This window comes from Camelus bactrianus, chromosome 33 (assembly GCF_048773025.1).
Source record: "Camelus bactrianus isolate YW-2024 breed Bactrian camel chromosome 33, ASM4877302v1, whole genome shotgun sequence".
NCBI classification, from domain to species: Eukaryota; Metazoa; Chordata; class Mammalia; order Artiodactyla; family Camelidae; genus Camelus; species Camelus bactrianus.
Genome location: NC_133571.1, coordinates 22,232,384 through 22,254,873, shown reverse-complemented (window position 1 = coordinate 22,254,873; position 22,490 = coordinate 22,232,384). Strand labels below are relative to the sequence as shown.

At 48.0% G+C, this 22,490-nt stretch overlaps 1 long non-coding RNA gene across 2 annotated transcripts in view; it reads right to left on the bottom strand.

Annotated features, from left to right (window-relative positions):
• The window catches only part of LOC123617668 (uncharacterized), a 103,332-nt gene extending 81,388 nt beyond the window's left edge, over window positions 1–21,944 (bottom strand). Inside the window, exons 1-2 of one of the 2 annotated variants that reach the window (XR_012503789.1) lie at window positions 21,513–21,944; window positions 15,212–15,313 (exon numbers count right to left, since the gene is read on the bottom strand). This is a non-coding gene — a long non-coding RNA (uncharacterized LOC123617668). The remainder of the gene's footprint in view (window positions 1–15,211; window positions 15,314–21,512) is intronic. The other variant, XR_012503788.1, reaches the window with a different exon arrangement.
• Window positions 21,945–22,490: the final 546 nt, after the last annotated feature.

Genomic DNA, 22,490 nt, shown 5'->3' with positions numbered 1-22,490 from the left:
GTCCTGTCCAGGAGATCTTGGCTTTCAGGGGAACTCAAAATCCAAGCAAGAGATTTATTTATCTGAAGAGCAAATGATGGCCTCTCCAAAGGGTGTGGGTAACGGACATGAGAATGGTGACAGCCAGCTAGAAACCTCATTTCCAGTTGGGCCAAAGGAAAAGGACATCCCTGGGGAGTCCCCACATCCAAAACAAGCATCGTGACCATTCACATTTACTGTAACCGTTTGCAACCGTTTGCCAGGAAGGACACCATGCAATTTACAGACATCCCCTCGACTGATTCTGGGGACGATTCTCTGGAGTAGTTACTATTAGCGTTCCTCGCAGAAGAGGAGACTGATGCTCAGAGAGCTTTAGAACGTGCCCAGCGCCGCACAGCTGGTGTCTGGTAGAATTAAGATTCCAATCAGGTCTGGCAGCCTGGCTCCAGGGCCGACGCCCGAGGTGGACGGCGGCTTTTATGACTTCACTCCATAGGGTCCATTCTTGTTTTCAGGGTGTGTCCTCCAATACCATTCTTCTCACCTTCTTCCTCAGTAACAGAACCCCACAAAGGGTGGCTGGATGTGTGGCCACTTGGAATCAAGGCACATTTCCCAGCCTCTCTGTAGCTACAGGTACCATGAGACTAAGTACTGGCCAGTGGGACAGAAGCGGAAGTAACACATTCAATTTCTGGGACACATCCTTGAAAAGAAGGCATACCCTTCCCCTCCTCTTGTCTCTCTTTCCTTTCCCAGCTGCCTAGGGTGCAGATGTGGGTGCAGATTGGACAAGATGCAAACGGCATGCTGAAGGCGGCAGAGGAGGGGTTCATAGAAGGAGGCTAGTCCTGAGAACCGTGGAGCCAGATAACACCCCGATCTGCCTCCCTGGGGCTAATGTGTGGAACAAGTACACCTTCCTCTGGCTTGAACCACTGTTAATTTGGGGGTTTCTGTTGCTCAGCTGGGTGGAACCCTATGTCCTGCACAGAGATATCTCCATTCTTCACCCCTCCCTCTCTTCCTACGTAAAGTCTGTCCTCCGCTGCCTTCTTGTCATTTCGCCCCACACATTTCATCCAAATGGATTCAAATTGCACGTCTCAGATTAACAGCAGATCACCAACGGGGCAGAAGGACAGCCTGGGACCTCTTGAGAAGGCAAGTGTGACCCGGAGCCAAGGACCACGGACTTAGAGGCAATGTTCCTGGGCCCGCCCAGCAGAGAGGAAGTGGTTCAAACCCAATTTTTCCTGCTCAGTTGGCGCCTCTGCCCATTTATGAGGCAAAGCATGAGTCTTGCCAACAAAAGCTTCTTTCCAAGGAAATAAATTCAAGTCACATCTTGCTTCTCTGGTTCCCAGAAAGATGTGCATGATGTGGCTGTCATGAAACATCTGTCTCCAGTTCCACCCAAAAGTACCAGGCTCCAGGCAGGACCTAGCCAGACTGGCCTGGACTTCCCCCTCCCATGTGTGTCATCCTTGCCTGTCCTCCAGGACAGGCCAAGTGTGCATGGCTGCAAAGAGGAAGGATTCTCTACCCCTCCCATGGAAGTGTTCCAAATAGTTCCAGAGTGGATGAGTCCTAAACATTCCCTGAATCACTGAATCCAAAAACTGGAGAAACTACAGAGGTTATCTTGTCCCAAAAAAGGATGATGACCTTACAGCTGGAGGAAACAACCCGGCCAAAGTCAAACCGTTTATTATTAGAGGATGGAGCCACCAATCACAACAATACCATTAAAATGTAACCAGTCATTTCCAGGAGCCAGACCCTGAGCTGAGCCATTAACATGGATTATATAATTTAATTCTCATCACAACCCAGTGACATAGGTACCCCACCTGGAGGCGTGGAGAAGTTAAATAACTTGTCTGATTTTACAAGGCACTAGGCTGCTGAGCTGGGATTCAAACCCGAGTTTATTTGTTGTCTGAGCCTGAATTCTGCTCTTTCTACAGCATCATCGCTATGTGCTCATTGCTTGTCAAAGTGAGGCAGTGTCCCAGTCTCCCTCTTCACAATGGAACCCACCTGGACAACTTGTATCTCACTTAGTCACACAGTGCTGTCCGCAGGGACACCCAAAGACCTTGACACAGACAGTCCCCTCCGTGGAGTCTGAGATCCACATCTGGAGGAAAGATGGCGTCACTTCAATCCACAGGCACCAACCTGAGCCACCTCCAGAGGTTCAGGCAGAAGCCTGAGGCCAGGGTCTTCCCATGCCTTTCCCCCATCACTGGTTTAGTCAGTCCTTCAGAAAACAATTTACTGAGTCAAAAAAAAACTGTGCTAAGCACTGGGGATAAATAGTTGAACAAAAGAGACGTGGTACCTGGCTTTAAGGGGCATGTCAGTGGGAGAGACGTGAACAAGTAATTTTGCAAATATTTAGTGGCAATTGTGGTAAGTGCCACAAAGAAGAAGTCCGTGTCACCACTTGAGTGTATAAAGGGGCACACCTGGATCTCACACCTGCGAGTGGGTGTGAGAAGGCTCTGAGATGGATAGAAACTTGGTTAATTCAAGAACCCAAAAGAAAGAAAGCAGAGGGCTGAAGACATGACCAGGAGCCAGATCATGCAAAAACTAAGAGGCCATGTGAAGAATATTGGAACAGTCTAGGAATAATGATGAGCCACTGAAGGGTGCTGCACAGGCCAATGACAGAGTCTGGTTTGCATTTGTAAATAATCACTTAAGCTGCTGAGCACAGAAGACATCGGAGCGGAGGTAGGGAGGCCTCTCAGAGGCTGTCCCAGTGGTCGAAGGAGGGTGGGGAGGACAGTGCTGTGGACACAGGAGGGGCAGAGGAGAGAGAGAGGTGAGTGGAACGGGGGTAGCAGGTAGGATGGACCGGCGCCGCACATGTGAGCGGAGAGCTCAGGGCAGCAGTCTTACTACAGACGTAAGTTCGGGAGTTGTCTTCCTGTGATGGTACTTGAACCCATCGAAGAGGGTGAGAGGTCCCAGAGGGAAGTAAAGAGAAGGAAAGGTCTAGGATCAAAACCTGAGAGCCTCTTAAAAGTTGGGCAGACAGAGAAAACTCCATCAAAGGAGACAGAGAATAAATGGCCAGAGAAGCAGGACGCCGACCAGGAGTGTGTGGTGTCACAGAAGGAAACAGAGCGTGCCCAGGAGGGAGCGTTCAGGGGGACAAGGAATGTAGAAGCAAGTGGCATGGCCCCCTCAGTGCCTGCGGATGAGCTGGGAGGGTGGTGCCACATCAGAGGGCATGGAAACCACCCCGCAACCCCATGTCATTTGGCTATTCCTGAGCTGTATCCTTTACAATCAACTGGTAAACCCGGCACTGGTCTAGATGCTTCTACTCAAAGTGGGAGGAGCTCAGTGTCATCTAGAAGTCAGTCTAGTACAGCTGCCTCTAAGTCTGCAACAAGCCACACTCCTGACATGTTCCTCGGGCTGACTGGGGAGGATGGTCAGATGTGGAAGAAGACAGCTTTCCTACAAAGGTGGCCCAGCCCATCATCCGGATAGCTCTTGTCCCAGAGCCAAACAGCTAAAGGGGTCAATTTTGAATCAGATGACGTTGATAATGATCCTTCTGGGGACATTAGCTCTTTAAGAAGAAACAGATGATAATTTATTTAATGGCACTTAGAAATTTTTAAGATTCAGGAAAAATTGGAACACGGCAAGCTAAGAGTTCATAGTTAAAGTTTTTTTTAAGTTTTGCTGTCAACTGAAGAATTTGAAAGAGGCTTACAGAGAGAAATTCTGTACAAGAATTTACGTTTTTGAGTATTATTTCCTGAACACGACGCCATGATTTGAGAAATTTCCCAGCACAAGGACATGTGTAGTAGCATTGGTTCACCTTATTTTCCACTCTGGTTAACATTACCTGGGAACGTGCACATTCAGAATGCTCTTTTCCCGACACACATGAGAGTGTATCTCACCGAAGAGCTTTGCGTAACTATCATTCCTGAGTAAGGATTAAAACAAGTTTTCTACACCCTGCAGTTCTGCTTCATGACCAAAGCCAATGTCAGTATTTTAACGTGGTGATAGTTAGCCAGAGCTGAGGGGAAACGCTTATAAAAACCAACCTCTCTGTAATTTTAATAATTTCTGGAGATTCCGGATTTCCACGGAAAACCGTGCCTAAACTCACTCCTTCTAATGCTTGTGATGGTGTCAGCCACTGGGACTTGGAATAATACCTTGAATAGATACGAGTTTGTATTAAAATATAGGACAGTGCCCCAAAGTGTCAGTGATGCCCATTCAACAGAGGACACATTACTGACTCCAGCAAAAGCCATTTCAATTAAGTGGTGAGAGTGGAAGCCAAATGGCAGTGAAATTCGGAGTGCGTCGGAAGTAAGAACGGGGAGATGATCACTTCTCCAGGCCCCTTTTCATTTCAGATTCATCCTGGATTAGCTCTGCCTCCCAAACCATTCTAATTCTTACCTCAGCTCCACAGGAGGAAACTGTTACAAGGTCGACACCAGAAACCCTGGCTCTAGCCCCATCCTGAGACTTAGATTATAACCAAAGGAGTCAAAGCACTGAGTCCAAGCTCATATGAACTGGGTTAATAGTTTTTAAAACCTGGCCATATTAACTTATCGTATAAATATTATATGTAGGCTCAGGGCATGATAATTTTCTAAGAAGCTAGGAGTTGGTCAAAGGGTCAGAACAACAGACATTATCTGATGCCCGGAGAGCTGGACAAGAAGTTGTGAAGGAAGTCAAAGGTGTGCCCAGCAGGAGCACGGATGGTGACATAAAGGATCTGCCCAAAGACAGGAAGTGATCGACTAAGAGTAAAGCCATCAAGGCCAGAGACCGAGGGACAGGAGAGCTGATGACATCTGACCAGATAAAGGCGCCCCAGGTGAGCTGGCTGTGGATGCTGAGGTACGAAAATGCACCCAAAGGCTAGGTGGTTAGCGTAAGAGAAATGACCAGGGCCCCTGGGATTTCTCACACCCACCCTCAGAGCCATGTACACAGGAGGACTTGCCTTGGGCCACAGCCAGGGACTGGCAGACCCAGGACTCCGCCCCCGCCAGCCTGGCCCGGGGCCCCGTCACGCTAAGCTGCCGTGTGCAAGCCGGCCAGCCGCACCCTCCTCCTGGGGGGGATGAGCGACCCTCACAGGTGGAGACGTCACCTCTCCAGGCCTGTACTCTAGGTTCTTACTCGTACTGCTTTCCACAGAGCAGGGGACGAGGGGGCAGAGCAATTCTCACAGGGTCCCCACATCCCTCACTCCACCCAACTCCTGCCTCTGACTCAGCAATCTGGCAGAAAATTCTTCGGCATAGCTGTCCTGCCGGAAAACCTCTCATTACCTTAAAATCACCGCTCTACGGGAACCGAGCCCCTAAGGCGCCCCACAAGCAGACCAGGACTATCGGCCGCTGAGGACGGGAGCGAGCGGGTTCCTCGACACCCGCCCCCTCCCCGCCCGGCGTGGCTGGCAGCAGCACTTTGTCCTCGGGCCGCTGAGCTTGCCCGCCCAGGCGTTTGTGACAGAGAAGGACCAGGAAGGGGCGTGCACAACCATCACACAGGGACGCACAACATCTCTGACCTGAGCGACTTTTGTCCTCGTTCACTGGCGGACACGCAGGGCGGATGGTGGCTCTGACGTGCCACCAGCTCCCTGACTCGGCACAGACCGACGGGACAGGAAGTCCTCCCCCACCGCCTGTGCGTGCGAACTTGTGCAGCGCCCTGTGTGCGCGTGCACAAGCGTGTGTGTATCTCCGGGCACAGGGTTTATAGATTTTCCAGCCCTGATCTTCTCCCTCCCAGCTGACCCCTTTGGGTACGTGTTGGGTCTTGAGAGAGTGGTTAAACAGGACGCAAATAAGATCGTCCCCCTGAGAGCCAGGCGCATGAAGCCTGATGTCTGGGGACCAATTCAGTTTGTTTGTCTCTTTCTTTCACTGAAGCTCTTCCGTTCCCACGTGCCCCAGGGATGAGGTCCTGGAGCCCCCGGGGAGGCGCGGGAGCTATTTTCCCAGTTGCTAGGCAGTGTCAGTCCTGCTTCACGCCTGGTGAGCTCATGCCAGGGGGTGATCTGGGATTAGCTTTACAGCAACCAGAAAGAGGCGGGGAAGAGCTGTGTGTGCAAACAGCACACAGGAGCAGTGACAGAGTGATGAAGGATGACCCCGAGGGCACACCTAGAACCGCGAGGAGGAGTGAAAACAGTAGGCGTCATCTTAAGCCTCTACTCTGCGCCAGGTGCTGGGCTGGGCACTTCGGCCCATGTGAGATCAGTGGCCTGTCATCTTGTTCACTGTCATGTTTGCCTTCCAGCAGTGCCTGGGCATGGCAGGAGCTGAGAAATCGTTACTCAGAGCCCGAATTACCATCTACTCCGACTCTCTCATCTACTGAACAAGACAACAGTTCGGAGAAATTCTCCCAGACAGACACTCTCTATCCCTGAGACGTCTGGCTCACGTTTAACAGGCCCACACAGAACAGCTGTAAACAAAGGAGGTGGGCGTGATCTGACCCTCCGTCCTCACTGCAGAGGACCCAGATGACCACAGGTGACCAAGAGGAGAAGGTGGGGGTGACACTCAGCCGCAAAGATTTGCCCAGGCCCCTGCTCCCACACCTCCCAGTCCCCTGGCCCTGCTACCTCAGGCCTGGTGGCATCAGCAGAACCCTAGCCTTTCTCCCTGACCCCTTTTCCCTGCTGTTTCTCTCCGAGATCACTCTGATAACACAGCAGCACTGGTTCCTCTCCCTGGCAGGTGGCTTCTACCCCAGAGCCTGCCTGGTCCCTCCCAGCCACCACGACGCAGCCCTCCTCCTGCAGACTCACCCCTCCGCCCATGTTCATCCAGCCTCACCGCTCACAGAGCCGGGGTCCTATCCACGGCTCCCCCCAGACCAGCCCTCTTTGTGCCCTCCACACATTTCTTACCCAGACCCTCCTGTGTTCTTTCCAGCTTTACTGAAATACAGTATGGTTTGACCTACATGTATCATACAGTGATCACCACGATAAGTGTAGGTAACATCCATCATCTCACATAGACACACAAAAAATGTTTTTTCTGTGATGAGAACTCTTAGCATTTACTGTCTTAACAACTTTCCTATTTACCACACAGTGGTGTTACCCACAGGCATCAGGTTGTGCGTCGCATCCCCGGCACTTGTTTATCTTATAACTAGAAGTTTGTGCCCTTTGACCTCCTCCATCCAGTTCCCCTCCCCCCACTCCCACCCCAGTTAACCACAAATGTGATCTCTCCTTCTGTGGGTCTGGTTGCTTCTGTTGTTTCAGATTCCACATAGAAGTGAGATCATATCGTACTTGTCTTTCTCTGTCTGACATATTCCATTTAGCATAATGCTCTCAAGGTCCATCCATGTTGTCACAAATACATATATATGCACACACCGTCCTTACCCACTGGTCTGTTGATGTCTTGGCTGTTGTAAGTAACGCTGCCATGAACACCGGGGCGCAGAAACCTCTCTGACACAGTGTTTTAGTTTTCCTCGGGTATACTCCCAGAAGTGGAATTCCTGGATCATATGCTAATTCTAATTTCAATTTTTTGAGGACCCTGCATCCCGTTTCCATCGTGGCTGCACCAGTTTACATTTTCCCCAGCGGTGCAAGATGGCTCCCTTTCCTTCCACATCAGCATTTGCTTCTCTTGTCTTGCTGGTGGCAGCCATTCTGACGAGGGCGAAAGGCTGCCTCGCTGTGGTTTTGACTCGCCTTTCCCTGATTATTAGTGATGTCAAGTAGCTTCTCGTGCAAAGTACCTGTTGACCACTCATATATCTTCTTTGGAAAAATATCTAATCTCATTCTTTGCCCATTTTTTAACTGGGTTTTTGCTGTTGAGTTGTATGAGTTCCCTGTATATTTTCTGTATTAACGCTTTATCAGGTATGTGGCTTGCAAATATTTTCCCCATAACCAGACCCAGCTTTGAGCTTTTGACGAGTGCTCTTCAGTCCTCCTCTGCCAATCTGCACTCATTACTTCCGTAAAGACGCTGCTCCTCCAAGAAGCCATCCTTCTCCATTCTCTCCCACGTGATTTTTTTTTAATCTGGATTCCTCGGGAATTCTTTTAAATGGTGGTAAAATAAACATAACATAAAACTAATCGTTTTAACCATTTTAAGTGTACAGTTCATAGGGATTATTGTGCAACTGTTACCACCATCATCTCAGAACCCTTTCAGCTTCCTGACACTAAAGCCCCATATCCATTCAACAGTAACTTCCCAGTTCTGCACCCCTCCTCCAGCTCCTGGCAACCACTACTCCTGTCTCTATAAATCTGACTGCTCGTGTAGGTGGAATCACACAATAGTTGTCCTTTTGTGTCCAGCTTACATCACTTGGCACAATATCTTTAAGTTTCATTCATACTGTATCATGTTTCAGAACTGTCATTCCTTTTTTAGGCTGAGTAATATTCCATTGCATTTTATTTATTTATTAGCCCGTCAATGGACATTTGGGTTGTTTCCACATTTTGCTATCGTGAATAATGCTGCTGTGAATGTTGGTGTTCATGTATCTGTTTGAGTTCCTGCTTTCAATGCTTTGGGGTATAGACTCAGGAGTGGAATTGCTGGATTGTATGGAAATTCAATGTTTAACTTTTTAAGGAACTGCCATACTGTTTTCCACAGTGGCTGAACCACCTTACATTCTCACAAGCAATGCACATGGATTCCAATTTCTCCACTACCTTGTCACGCTTGTTACTTTCTGGTTTTGTTTTGTTTTTATAGCAGCTGCTCTAGTGGGTGAGAGGTGGTATGGCAGCGTGGTTTTAATTGGCGTTCCCTTAAGGGCTACTGCTGTTGAGCATCAAGCGTTTGAGCTTCATGTGCTGTTTGGCTACCTGTGTATCTCCTTTGGGGAAATGTCTAGTCCTTTGACTGTTTTTTAATTGAGTTGCTTTTGTTGTTGTTGCTATGTTGTAGGAGTTCTTTGTAGATATCAATCCCTTATCAGATAGATGATTTGCAAAGATTGTCTCCCATTCTGTGGCTTGTCTTGTCACTCTGTCGATAGTGTCCTTTGATGCACAGTTTTAAATTTGGATGAAATACAATTTATCTATTTTTTTTCTTTTGTTGCCTGTGCTTTTGGTGTCATATTAAAAAAAAAATTGCCAAATCCAATGTCATGAGCTTTCCCCTTGAGTTTTCTTCTAAGAGTTTTACAATTTTAGCCCTTACATTTAGATTTTTTATCCACTTTGAGTTAATTTGTGTGTATGGTATGAGATAAATGTCCAGTTTTATTCTTTTGCAGTGGATATCCAGTTTTCCCAGCACTGTTTGTTGGGGAAAAAAACTGTCCTTTCCTCTTTGAACGGTTTTGGAACTTCTGTTTAAAATCATTTGACTATATATGGGGCATTTATTTCTGGGCTCTGTGTTCTGCTGGTCTGCGTGTCTGTCCTTATGCCTCTACCATGTTGTGCTGATTACCACAGCTTTGTAGTAAGTTTTGAGATCTGGAAGGGTGAGACCTTCAACTTTGCTCTTTTTCAAGATTTTATTGGCTATTTGTGGTCCCTTGAGATTCCATTTGAAATTCAGGGATAAGTTTTTCTATTTCTGCAAAAATCATCGTTGGTATTTTGACAGAAATTGCATTCGATCTGTAGATCACATTGGGTAGTATCTAGGAAGTTTTGAAAATGTTTCCCTGAGGTTCTTTATTTACTGCTTTCATGTATGAATGTCTTCTTTAGCTAACTGATAGATTTCTGATCACAGGAACTGTTTTTCTGTATCTCATTGTGTCCAGAACAATACTGAAGCCATAGACAAAAAGATGAATAATTATTTCTCTAACTTAAAAAAATTTAATGGTAAAATGGTAAAACTAGGAACAATAAACTACTACCACAAAATTTCTTCTAGCTTTGGATTTTTCTATTGAATGACTTACAGCTGATAAAGAAAACAGGACAGGCCATCAATCCCTGCCATATCTAGAAAGCACACACCCCGTCCTGGATCAGCACTTAAAGCTGATACCAGGACTGCCGGCCACACCCGAGAAGCCAACACCTCTTCCTTCCCTGATTATTGCAGCCAGTGTCACCACTTGACTGTTCATAAGAAACCCAAATAAAGGTGATTTCTAGACTAGGGGAGCTGCTGCTGAGGCTACAATTGGCATGTGTGAGAGTAACTGTAAGTGTTGTTTTATCCACCATTTATTCAGAGCTTACAATATGTCAAGTGCCAAATGGTAAGGGTGTTTTACAAGCACTGTCTCAACGTTGGAGGATAAATGGGGCCAAGGGTTACTATAGAAAAGAAATAGGTTTGGTTTTACAATTCTCCACTGAGAGAGAGACCTTAGGGAAAGAAACGCAGGTGCAGAGAACCCAGTACAGTTTAACATCCAGCGTTAACATGCTAGTTATATATAAAATCTAAGGCCTTACACGTTAGAAGGGTCTGGTCAGCTTGCATTTGCTTTGAGTTTGGGTTCTGTCTGTGATAGGAACACAGTCCTGGCCTCTAAAGAATCAACCACAAAGTCCTTCTAAACAGAACTCTGCGTAACTGAAAGGACACAGACAAGCAGCAAGCTCGCCCGCCGGAAGTGCCAGGCTTGGTTCCAAGGTCAGGGCAAGAAGGCTTCCCACAGCTTGGCTCACACCCTGAGCTAAGCCCTCCAGGACCGGCGGAAACTCCTGGCCACCAGCGTGGAGAGCTGACAAGCCGATCATCGCGGCCGCACAGTCCGTGGCGACTGCGGGGTCGCCCACAGGAACCGCCAGGCGCGGGCACTGGCGCGCCAGGTGCGTCAGACGCCGGGGCTGAGCTTACATGCTGCCGCAGCCGCCGACAACTGAGATCAAACAGCAGTTTCCTTTGAAATCAGTCCGCACCCTATAGGCCAAACGACTGACTGACTGAGCACAGGCTTCAGTCTTCCATGGGGTTCTGGTTCTTTATGACCTAGGTGCTGAGATTCTAATGGAGCGAGGGGGAGCCGCCTGGGCAGCGAGCCGTGGCAGCCAACGAAACCTGAGCTGCTTGAAACTGCGTTGTGTTTTCTACCATCAGTCCATTCGATGAGCCAGCCGTCCCTTCCTCGGAGCTCCCCCTGCCCCACCAGCACTTCCTGACTAGCACATCCGCCAGGTCTCCATGGCTCTCAGAACACTAGGGATTCTGTTCATTTGGTCTGATCCCCACATAAACCAGGCCACGTGGGCCACAGACAAGCTCTCATCTGATTACAGACCATACCTTCAAGTCCAACCAGCCAGGGGGCCGAATATTTGCCAAGAGCTCCAGAGTGGACACAGGATGAGTTCACCCAATCCAAGCTCACTATCGCAAAGCAACGCACAGTGAGGTCACTCGAGATATGGGTCCCTGGTGTCGTTTTCAATAGCTGGAGCAAATATTTACAAACGTCAGGTCTTACTTGGACGGCCTGTTTGTCTCTGCGGTGTGCATCACAGTCCTCCGATGGCTTCTCCCTGCCAAGGGTACAAGGTGCAAACTCCTAACTTCAGCAGTCAAGGGCTTCCAAAGGACTCCCTGGCCCACAGTCTCCAGCCCAGCCTGGCTGTCTCGCTCGAGCACACCTCCACATGTCTACCTGTGTGCCTTTGTTTACCGCATCCTCCCCCAGTGTAAAGGCCCCCGGGCCCCACCAGCACCAAGCTCCTGCCAACTGCCAGGTCCCGGGTAAGCCCCGCATCATCTAAGAAGATTTCACTGAACACCCTGCATGCTCGTGATCTATCTCCATCTCCTCTGCCTTCTTTAGATTTTTCCTTTACCACTGTTATGAGTTGGATGGTCCACCACCACTCCCCCAACCACGAGATTTATATGCTGACGTCCTACATAGCTCAGAATGTGACCTCATTTGGAAATAGGGTTGTTACAGAGGTGACTAGCTGAGATGAGGTCATACTGGAGTAGGGTGGGCCCCTCATCCAGCATTGGTGCCCTTGTAAAACAGGTACACACAGACGTGCACGCCACGTGCACATGAAGGCAGAGATCTGGGTGGCGTGTCCAGATGCCAAGGAACACTAAGGATTGCTAGAAAGCCACAAGAAAGGGGGAGAGAAGCATGGAGCACACCTTCCACACAGCCCTCAGAAGGACCCAACACCGCCAGCACCTTGATCTTGGACTTCTGGCCTCCAGAACTATGAAAGGACAAACCTCTGCTGTTTCAGTCACCCAGCCTGCGGTACCTCGTCACTGCAGCCCGAGCAAACTAATACAACCACTTACTTCTTGATGACATTTGGATTCAGCAACCACTACAGTCTTGCTACATGCATGATGCTGAGCTCGGTGTCTGCCTGTCCTTCCTCGCCTCGTACTTGGTGTACGTATGGAGTAATGGTAGTATTCCCGCTTTAAAAACAAGGGCCGTGTGGCTCAGGCAGTTAGCTAAGACCGCAGGACTGGTAAGATCTGGAACCAAGCACGCCCCTCTTAGGGTCACTCTCCCACGTCTCCCCTCCCACGTGCTGTCCTGTAGGACTAGCTTTTCATCTCTCTCCAGTGAGGCTCAATTTCTTGGAACCAGAGATAATATCTGAAAAATCTACGAGCCTACAAAATGGCTGGAATCACACCGTTTCTATAGTAAACACCTGATGCTTATTCCTGTGATGATTTTAATGTGGATTACATTGTTTCCTTCATTGTAAGTGCCCACTGCCACACCTGTCTCATCCTCACACAGTCCCAGTAGGGCGCAGAGGTGACCAGACGTTTCAGCCAAGTCGCTGGAGCCCATCTCCGCCCTAGTGGTTTCTCTGGGTGCCCTCGCTAGTTTGATGTCCTGTGGCAAACACGGCCCATACTCCTGTGGCTTTTCCCCGTATTTATTCCCTGGGCTTTGAGGAGTTTTGATATCCGCGGACACTGCTTACCAAAGTTTGCAAAGGCCAGCAGCGCCCATGGGACCTAGACTTTCTGCTCTTGGAAACGCCTTAAAGGGACTTGGGGTCCCTAAGACATCACAACTGCACCCTCAGGCTACCGCTTTGCCTAGCCATGTCTGCCTTTTCAAAGGTGCCATCTTTCAGAATCATCTGACCTTGTCAGCACTCTTAGACTTGGGCAGTTTCTGGAGTTCATCGGTCCTGGTGCCCTGTTCATGAAGTGTGACCTTGTGTCTTTCCTCGGAAATGGGGTGCTAAAGTCAGAGAGGGACTTTCCATCAGCGATGTTCCCTTCCCCTCAGTTCTGAGGCTAAAAGAATAGCTAGGAACAGATTTTTGTCCTAGGAAGGGATCTCTGTACGGGAGGAAAGACAAGATTCCTCGGCCATCGGCCACCACAGAGTAGAGTCTAACTTGGCCGAAGAGGCAGAGCAAGTCCCCTTCTACACACCCACCCCCGTGGCCAAAAGCTCGCGCACCCACGCCGATGTTTCCAGTCTCATGCCGTGGAAAGCACTTGGTATTCAGAGCTGGAGGATGCGTGCTTGGCTCTGTTTCTCACAATTCTAGCCAAGTGACTTCGGGGAAGTACTGTAAGCCAGTGGGCACATGGTAGGTCTCTGGAGCCAGTCAGCCTGACCCCACCGCTTACCAGCTGTGTGACCTTGGCCGGGTTACCCAGATTCCCTGTGCCTGCTTCTCAGCTTGTTATGTAGATAAAATCCTCATGAATAAACCAAAGTTTCTGTCTCGGTGTCCATGTAATTACCCGTTATTGCATCACACAGAGCTGAATAACTCAGTCGTCCCCCAGCGAAGAGACAGTGTTTGGAAACAGGTTTTCTGGTATATGAGAAATTAATTTGGAAAGAAGAGAGGAAGCTCTTGAGGGAACCTCAAAGGAACAGGCAATTCTCCTCCAGGCTGGTTGAAAAAGAGACCCCAAAAAAGTAGAAAACAACAAAACAGAGCACCCAGGAACTGTGCGACAGCAGCAGGTGGTCAAACGTGTGTCTGACCGGGCCTCCAGGTGTGAAAGGGGGAGGGGGCGGAAGAAATATGTGAACAGCTAATGGCTAAGAATTTTCCAAAACTGATGGACGATAACAAACTACAGATCCAAGAAGCTCGAAGAACCACCAACAAGAGGAAAAGACATACTTCCACACAGTCGTAAGTGGACATAGTACAGCGAACCTTTTTTAAATCAAAGAAAGATAAAGGGAAAATCTTGAAGGAAGCCAGAGAAAAAGAAACATTACATATAAAGCAATAAAGGTAAGAATTATCACAGGCTTTTAGTCAGAAACCATGCAGACTACAAGATAGGAGAGAGACATCTTGAAAGCACTGAAAGCAAAACTGTCTGTGCAAAATTCTACACGCAGGGGAAATACCTTTCAAAACCAAGTTTTTACAAATACGTTTTCAGAGACGCATACACACAGCTGAGAAACTTAATTGTCAGCAGTCCTACACTAAAAGAAACGTGATAGGCACTTCTTCAGGCAGGAAGAATATGATACCAAATGGAAATCTGGATCTACACAACCAAATGCAGAGTATCGGAAACAGTAAAAATGAGGATAAATATAAAAACTCTTCCTTATCATTCATCTTTTTAACTTGCTGAAAAATTAGAGTCTCTGAGTTTAAAACCTGCCTCTAACATTACTGGCTGTATTTGCGAGCAATTTATATAAAATTTTCTGTGCTCCAGGTTTCTTATCGGTCAAATCAAGATAATAATATCTATATTACTGTGTTATGGAGAGAATTAACGGAAACAATATGTGTAATATACTAAGGATACAGTAACTTTCCATTCTTTTTATTCCACTCCCAAATCATTAATCATACGAGGGTCATATTCTGGGCCAAAAGCAAATGGAATAAATTAACCCCGACTTCCTTCAAAATCTCCAGAGCATTCCTTATTGGTTTCAAATAAAACCCCCACTGCTTCTCTCCATCCACTATAAAAAGTTGCTTTTCCACACTTACCCTCATCCGAAGATAAGAGCACTTCCACAATTAACTTCCCCTTCTCTGGGCAATGGGAGATTTTAGAATCTCTGAACTCTTATTATCCAGTTTATTCATTAAATCACCTACCATGTGTCAGGCCCTGGGCCAGGAACAACAGACATAGCAAGAAACAAGACACACCAGGTCCCCGCCCTCATGGAACCTAAGATCCAGTAGAGAAAGCAGGCGTTACCCATGCAAGGGCGCAAATAAATATACCATTAAGTGCGGGGGAGGGGGTGCGTTACTCACCGAGATTCTTCCCAGGGAGAGAATGTACTCCTTGTCCAGGGGTGTCTTCTCATTCAGGTAGAAGCAAAGGTTCTTCCACCTGGAAGTCAGCTGGCACCAAAGCTTCAGGGAAAAGGGAGACTATTTCAGAGACAGTGGGGGGGAGAATTTTACCCTAAGTTAAGAAGGGTCTTTGAGGACACATAGAAAATTTTTTTTGATTTAAGGACTGCATTGGCACATGGATCCTTTTTACAGGTGTTTTCCTTCATGCATGATTCCCTGACAGCAACTGATCATCCTTAGGTGAGCGCTAAATCTCAGGGACTTAAAAACATAAGCACAGCCATAAAGAACTAAGAGGAATCTTCCTCTGGGGGAAACTGAGTCCCAGAGAGAAGAACTACCAGAGAGAAGAACTAATCGGCCCAAAGTGGCGTGGCTACCTAGTAAGAGAACTGAAACTGGAAGAACTCAAGCTTCCTGACCACCATCCAGTTCTGGGCTTCAAGACACCAACCACATTGCCTCCCTTGGGAATCGAGGATTCTTACTGCCTTGGACTTATTTCAGACACCAAAACCCACTGGCAAGTTTCCTCTACTCACAATCCTAGAATATGCAAATTTTCTATTTTCAGCCTTTTCAACAAATGCCAGGTGTTTATTGCCAACATATTGAAAATGCATTCTTTAATATTGTAAATAATTTTTAAAAGAAGGATTAAAGATTAGGAGAGGAAAAAGCTGGTAAAATAATTTCCACTTTGAAATGGCAACTTCAACACAATCACTAATCTGTATTCTCTTCTAAAATGCTGTTAAAAGAGAGGCAAAAACTATTAAATCATAAGGAGACAAGGAGAATGAGAGAGAAGGCTACAACAGACATCCACACACCGCTGGAAGATGGCAGGTGGATGGATGAATGGGAGCTGACCTGCCAGAGCAGGGGAAATAAAAAAGTGAGGGACTGCAGAGGGAGAGACAAGAGGATAAATCAGAATACAGAGCCTCATAAAGGCTCAGAAGTTGGTGAACGGGGTAATCTGAAGATTGAGAATAAAAGCAAGTCTTTGCTGGGAGGAGTTAGATGCCCCCCCACCAGTCTCTTTCCAATCCTACAGATCCAGATGACCATCCCTCCCCAGCACCAGCAGGAAGGATTGCAACAGGGTAGTTCTGGACTTGGGGACAGCACACATGGCCCAGGGCAGGGGAGTGAGCTCCTCGCAGGCAGAGGGATGACATGAAGGTGAACAAACTGAACAGGGAGATAGCCCACTCTCATGCCCCCCAAAATACTCAGAACCTTGCAAGCCAGGGCTGCACCTTCCTACTCAGGAGACTGGAGGAGTCCTCTCTGAATAAAAGGAAAGACCTATGACACTGACAATTGTGAGTCCCTCCCTCTTCCCCAGCAAAAAATACTTTACAGTGAAACTCCCCAGTCGTCAAGCTGAGGTCCCACTCTAGAACCTCCAAAGAGCCTTCCAGTGCCTCACTCTTCAATAAGCATAGATACTTGAGGTCACTAAACATTTTATGAAAGCCTCTACCATAATAGGAATTAAACAGAAAAATTATATACACAGAGACAGACAGACAGACAGACAGACAGACAATGGAGGGAGCAGGCAATATTTCTTTTTTTTTTTTTAACAAAACAAACTGTTAACATCCTCAGACAGATGAAAAGATAACACATTCAAGAACAGGATGCTACTAGAAGACAGTCACATTCTGAGAAGTGGAAAGAGCTCTTGGGGATTACAGGTGTTGGTGAAAATTAAAAACACAAAAAAGCGATTGGATGGATAGGGAGCTAAAGTTCAGGAAATTTCCTAGAACCAAATGTTAAAGAATGGAAGCGAGGAGAAGAAAAGTGAGAAATTAGATGGCAAATCCAGACAGTCCTATATCCAATTTCCAGGAAAAAGGAACAAAGAAAATGTAAGGGAGGAAGTAGTTAAAGAAATAATACAAGAAAAGTTTCCCAAACTAAAGCGAGTTTCTAGACGGAAGGAGCCCACCAAGTATGGAAAAAATAAAAATCCACATAGGACATATCATTGTTACATTTCAGAATGGGCAGGATAATGAAAAGATCCTAAAAGTTTCTGGAAAGAGAAAAAAATTAACACATATTCTAGAGAGATTTTTTTTTTCTTAATCATCATATAAAGGATCAGGAGTTAGAACTGCATTGGACCTTCCAAGAGCAACAACAGAAGCTAAAAATACCACGGAAAAAATGCCTTCAAAAGTATGTGCAGAAATCTTCTCCAACCCAGAATGCTAAAGCCAGTCAAACTCAGTCAAGTGTGAGCACAGAATAAAGATGTCTTCAAAATTTTACCTTCCAAGTGCCCTTTATCTCCTTTGTACCCTTCTCAAGAAGCTACTGCTCCCCCTAAAAGAAGTGGGGGAAGAAGGAAATGAAGCAAGGAAGAAGATGCAGTATTCAGGAGACAGGAGGTCTAAATCAGGAGCGAGCAGGATGGTGGGGGCGGAGGACAGTCCCCGGGGCAGCCGGCAGCCGACCTGAGAGCAAGCGGGCAGGTCAGAGCAGGAGGAGGCGACGTGGGCGCGGGGAGGGGTCCGAACGGGCAGGAAGGGAGCTGATGAGCTGCTCGGTGCTCCTGCCCTGTTGAGAGGGCTTGTACAATTCTGCACGAGTCCGAGGCAAAATTTTGATAGATTCATAGAAAATTTAGTGAAGAAAAATGACTCCAGGAAAAAAAAAAACTTTATTGAAAAAAAGGAATGTCATTATTACGGTTTGTGGCTTGATTACTAATATTTATATAACTATAATCCTGTAAAAATGCAGCCCTGGTGTAACTGAAATTGTAAAGTAATTATGGGATGCAGGAAGGAAAAACAGGTGTCTATTGTGGGGGGAGATTGTGAGAAAGCTAAAATTCTCTTCTCCTACTAGGAGGCCAACCCAGGATGTCTTAAACGGAAACAACAATAAATAATAAGCAAATTGCTTGGAAACATGAAGGTAAATAGCTAATGAAAAAGCCAAGAGTTGCAAACGACCCAGCTTGTTTGGAGGTGAGGGGAGGTGGACTTGGAATTCTTTTCGTTCTGAGCCCTGTCACACCATTTGACCCTTTATTTCAGTATTACTTTTTTCAATAGGGCAAGAACAGAGGGAAACAGTGGTGGAAGGAGAGGAGATGTCCTACAATGACACCCTGGAGATAAGGAAGCGGGGGGAGCCTTAGAATCCATTAGCCAGCAAGCCTTTGGAGAGAAAATGGAGCAGAGGTGGGTGTGATGGGCAGGTGACAGGGCAGGCTTCAGCATCAGGCAGAGACAATAAAGTCCCAGACACTTGGAAGGAAGTGTAAGGAAGCCTGCCCTACTGTGCTGGACACCAGATACAGACACAACATTGTAAACTGATTGTATTTCAATCAATCAATATATATATATAATAAAAAGCAAGGAAGGAAGGGAGGCAGGCAGGAAGGCTTCCCAGAAAGGGTGTGCAGCCCAGTACAGGTGACTTAGAGCTCTTTCCCCCACAAGCATCCCAGCCTCCCCACATCCCAGGGACCTGGCCCAGGAAAGCACATGCTGTCAAGTCAGAAAGGCAGGACTTTAGGGCCGAGGAGCAAACATGGAGGAAGCGCTCTGAACACGTCCACCGTCCTCCACACGGCAAAATGACCTCACGCCATCCCCCGAAACCTCGGAGAAGGGGGCCCTCGAGCTTTACAGCGCAGCGCCCACGGGGGATAATGTCAGTTGTATTGAAGGTCTGCCCTGATTTTAGTGAATGGGAAATTTTGTAAAGAGTTTTCCTAGGTTTACTTTGACCACATTCTCCAACCGAATCTTCCCGTAAAAGTTAAAGTCTCTCCACTGCAAATTCACTTACAAAGGGGTTTTCCAAAACATGTTGTTCACATCTTTGTGCTTCCCTCTTGTTCCTACTGCCCAGAATCCCTTCTTCTCCTCCGCCTCCATCTGGCTGGTTGGGCCTCACTGTGACGACTGACTTCTCAAACATCAGCTTCCTCCAGGAAGCCACCCTGGACTACTTCTTGGGTTCTATTCCCCATCCAAAGTGGACAAATTGGCTTTCCTCTGCATTCCCAGGGTGCACTGTGTATAGTTCTACCTTTACACTCAGCCCATGGGAGGAGAATTAACCCCTGGCCATCTGCCTCCTCTGCCGTGTCACCTCCCTGACAGAACGGTGTGTTTCTGAGCTTAGGAGCCGAATCTGATTATCTCTGGAGCCTGGGAAGCACCAGCAGCAAATGGACTAGCCTGGAAGGCAGCAGTCCCAGGAGGTGGATGGTTGAGACCTGAAGGATGAAACTTGCCCCCTGGGTACAGAATGAATGAGAACAGGGGCCTCTCGCAGAGACAAAGGGCTTGGCGAGCAGAGGCCCAGCTCGGCGTGAGCCCCGTTTACCTGTCGCTTGGTGCCCCTGCGCAGGCACAGTGCTCGCCGACTGGGTGACTCTGGGCACCTCCTCTCAATTCAGCTTTCCCAGCGGTGAAGCGAGGTCAGCCCGCCCCACCTGGTAAGGGCGTGTGTGAGGTTATCAGGAGTGGCGGATGAGAAACACTTGGCTTAGGTGCCTAGGAGTCCCATGGCTGGTGGACACAGTGTGATGATCATTTACAACAAGGTATCGGGGAGGCACTGGGGGCTTTTAGGCCAGTTAATGGCATTTGTGCGTCTGACAGGTTCCCGGGCAGCCAGTAGGGTGGATGGATGGAATGGGGAAAAGCGGAGGCCGAGGAAGGAATGGGGAGGCTTTTGCCAATGACTCAAAGAAAGCTAGAGGGCCTGGTCAAAGCAGAGCAGAATCAAGGGCCGGAGCACCAGAAACATGTTCTCTGCACATCCTTCGGCATCCTGTCCGCTGTTCTACACACCTGCCTCCCTGCAGTGCCACTCCCAGAAATCATCAGGAGCCGGGGCAGAAAGGCCGGCTCCGAGGACTGGAGCCAAAGCAATTAAGCATGTAACAATGCGTTAAAATGGAAGGGCTGGTCAGGGGAGAGGAAAAACACAGTAACCTTCCCCAGGGGGCCCGAAGGCCCTCACCTGCCTCCATAATCCCCCGGAAACCCCTGCAATCCACATGTCCAAATGGGGAGGTTTAAATGGGAATGAAACCCCATCCGATGCACACGTGCTCACAGACAGGCGGTATGTTTTTGGGGGGCGGGTGCCAGACCGAGCGCGTCCAGGCCGGCTGAGGAATGTTTTCCAGACCCACAGAACCAGAGCTCCCATCCGCCGGCGTGTGGGATGTGGAGCAGTGGAGGAGGGGCCCCAGCCTGACGGCCCCTCTCTACGTACGGAGCACAGGGGTTCGTTCCAGATTGGAAACACATGCACTGCAGGGCAGGAACCAGAAATCAACAACACACAAAAATACTTCCTTCTACAGACACTCCTCCCGCCACCATCGGGCACCTCCTCCCCAGCCTTCACTTCACTTCTTTATGGGCAACGGGGCTCGCTGGGGAGGTACAGGCTCTCGTGCCCCGTAAGTAATACTATGAGGGGAGGCTTTGCATATGGTTTGTGTCTGTTTCTGAGTCACTCAGAATGCACCTGAAGTCAAAACAGCCAAGGGAGAGATTTCCAATGGCAAGTAAAGGCTGCTTTGAGAAATGCGTGCAAAGGGCTTCCCCCTGTTCCTTCAGTGTTTTGTTTGGCTTTCTTCCATTCATGCCAAGTGGGGGTGGCACCATCTCAACACCTGTAGTCAGAACTCGGAGGGAAACTCACCTCCAAAGGCATGTCCCAGAGCAAAAGTGCCTTTTGAGCAACGGCTTTCTATCTAGGGCCCACAGACAGTGCCAAGGGATACGGGCGCATCCACGATCCCCAGGTGTGCGCCCTGCGATGGTTTGCATCTGTGTGCACACGTGGATTTTTTTCTCAGGAGAAAGCCCACAGACTGTTGTCAAATTCTCAGCAGGATTCATTACCAAAAACGTTTAGAATTACTGACTTAGCTGTTCACCAGCCCGGTGACCCCTATTCTCATCTGAAGTCTGAGTCCTCTCCTTGCAGTTTCATCCATGCAATAATTCAGCTTATGCCTGAACACCTCCAGCGATGAAAACCTGACCAAAGAGCCTGATAATGAGAACAGAGGCTTTGGCGCAGGTGCCCCGAAGCAGGTGTGCGGAGCCTGCAGCTGCCCCTCCCCAGCTGGGTGGCTTTGGGCCAGCATTCCCGCCTGGCTCACCCTCACCTTCATCATCTGTAGATGGATGTGGATCATAAGACGTCTTAAATATTTTTGAGATGAAATGAAACAAGGTATGCAAACCTTGGAGCGCAGCACATGGCAACATAGTAAGTGGACAAGACACATCATTGCAGCTGCCGTGGTCCTCATCTCGGCCACTGTCGTTACTGGTATAGAGAACTCGCTGCCGTTCTGAAAGAAACGGTAGTCCTCTCCGGTTTTCTTCCTTAGCAAAACCCTTCTTCTTTATGTTGAACCGAAATCTGCTTCCCTGCAGCTTCTGGTCATTGGTCTTCCCGGCCACGTGGTCACGCAGAGCAAGAGACGGAGCGCAAATGCAGGCTGTCCAATCACTCAACAGCAGCGTTCCGGAAAAACTCGCCTTCTGTAATAAGGCTTAGAGTAGCAATCACTCAGTAAGAAGGGGAAATTAAAGCGAGAGAGATTAAGACTCAAGATAACAAAGTGGTTCTTTCCGTTTGTTTCATGAAGACATTTTGACAATAGAGGTTCTTTATAGCTTTAAGTGGATAGTTTTAAAATAATGTAAACATCACTGAGCAAATCCAGTGTCTGCTTACACTTTCCCTTTACCCAAAAGGTTTTGTCTGCTCTTCCTGTGACTACCTAATGACTACCGGCACCGTCATCAGCACAGTGCTTCTCACAAATCCTTCTAACCCCTTAGCTCTCCCTGTTACGATGAACAGAGCCACTCAAGCAAAGTCAGCATGTTCCACACAACAGCGTACGGCCCCCCAGAGCACAGCTGACTCCTGATCCCAACGCACGGACAGTCCTGACGGTCTCAGCTCCACGAGAGCAGGGACGATGGCTGTCTTCCTCTCTGAGTTTTCATCAGGTACCACAGCATCTGGCTCCCATTAGGAATTTAAAAGATATTAAACGAATAAAGAATGAATCAAACAATCAATCCACAAACTTAGAAGCAATAGCAGCTCGTGCAAAGTAAATCATGCTCCTTTATGTCATATCCAATCTGAGTTATAAAAATTTGTGTTTTTATAGCTTTTATAATTCAAGTGCAATTGAGCACAG